This window comes from Brassica oleracea, unplaced genomic scaffold (assembly GCF_000695525.1).
Source record: "Brassica oleracea var. oleracea cultivar TO1000 unplaced genomic scaffold, BOL UnpScaffold02863, whole genome shotgun sequence".
NCBI classification, from domain to species: Eukaryota; Viridiplantae; Streptophyta; class Magnoliopsida; order Brassicales; family Brassicaceae; genus Brassica; species Brassica oleracea.
The window spans coordinates 1-1,433 of NW_013619390.1; the positions used below are offsets into that span (position 1 = coordinate 1).

General features: G+C 35.9%; 1 long non-coding RNA gene across 1 annotated transcript; it reads left to right on the top strand.

Moving 5' to 3' along the window:
• Positions 1-42: 42 nt before the first annotated feature.
• Positions 43-819, top strand: LOC106321756. Its single transcript, XR_001266125.1, has 2 exons — positions 43-346; positions 581-819. It is a non-coding gene; the product is annotated as an uncharacterized LOC106321756 (long non-coding RNA).
• The last annotated feature ends 614 nt before the right edge of the window (positions 820-1,433 follow it).

Consider the following 1,433-nt stretch of genomic DNA (forward strand, 5'->3'; position numbering starts at 1 on the left):
ACATTTGATAGTTTTCCACAGCGAAAAGTGGCTAACTTACTATTGAGTTCTAGTTCTAAAATGAACAAATTTTGGATTCACCTTCTATGATGAACTCTCAAATTCATCTCTATTATTAACACCAATCAAAATTGCCATGTAGGATTAGAAGAAAAAAAAATATTAAAACTAAAAAAAAAAAGGAAAATAGCTTTAAAAAAAATAAAAGACTTCGCTTGTTAACGCCGTCGATGGCTTCTTCTTTTTCATCGCCCACAAAGAAGATGGAAGCTGCGTTTGTCTTGAGTCTCCAATTCTATGCTTTCAAATCGAATTTCAATTTCTTCTCCAAGCCAAATCAAGCCATGTACGTCCAGTTCTAATTCCATCTCTCCATTCCTGTATTATCCATTATTCTAATATACATTAATTCGCCTTCTTTGATAAGGCTTTAGAACGTGTTAAGTAACTTGTTTTGCTTAATTTAAGCTTGCCTTATGAGTTCAATATACGATGACCACTAATAAGATAATATGCATCCATCATCATATTTAGATTGGAGTTCTCTCTTTGACAAACTCCTTTGCTCTGTCTTTACAAGGTGTGTTCGTTTTGCGTTTAGGGCCCGAGGAAGAAGATACTTCTTGCGTTGTGGATAGATTTGTTTGTTGCTTATGCAATTCTCTCTATCATTGTCCTTTTCTTTCTCAATTGTATTTCAAGAGACAAAAGTAGGCAAGAGTTTTGATATTAAGACAGTTGTTGTAATACAAAGAAAAGCATTAATATTGAATGATTGAAAAGGAATCTTGGAATGTAAAAAAAAAGTTGTTTTGAGCTTCGGATCCTGCTTCTCTTTGTTGAACCTTGGATAAGCAAAGGGGACAAGAAGGTTTTCAAACAAACCTGTTCTCCTTAGTAATAAAGCATCATGGGTAGTGACTGAAGCTGGACACATAGATCATGGCGAACCAAGCTTGGCTATTAGCTTTCAATTCTGGTCTATAATGAAAATAAAGCAACAATTAACACCAGCCGACTTAGCTCAGTGGTAGACTTAGCTCAGTGGTAGAGCACGTTACTTTTAATCTCGTGTGCACGTTCTATAGCTGGTCCATGACGTTACCACAATGGCAAGCGTCAATGATTGCATGGAGCTTGACTCATTAGGCAATATGAAGATGACAAACCACGAGATACTAAGAAACTGCTGGCATCGTCTTTTAAAAACACCAATCATAAAAAGCTCGTTATATTTTGTTTTTTATAACACTGCAATATATAAATAACCATAATTTTGCAGAGTCGCAGCATCGATCAGCTATTTAGATCATTTTAAAATAACAAAGAAAAGACAACTATGGCTTCATATCTCGCATCTACTTGTCGTTCACCAGAAGACTGCTGTGCTTGTGCTTGACCACTGTCAAGAACGAGGACAAGCTCGAGTTCAG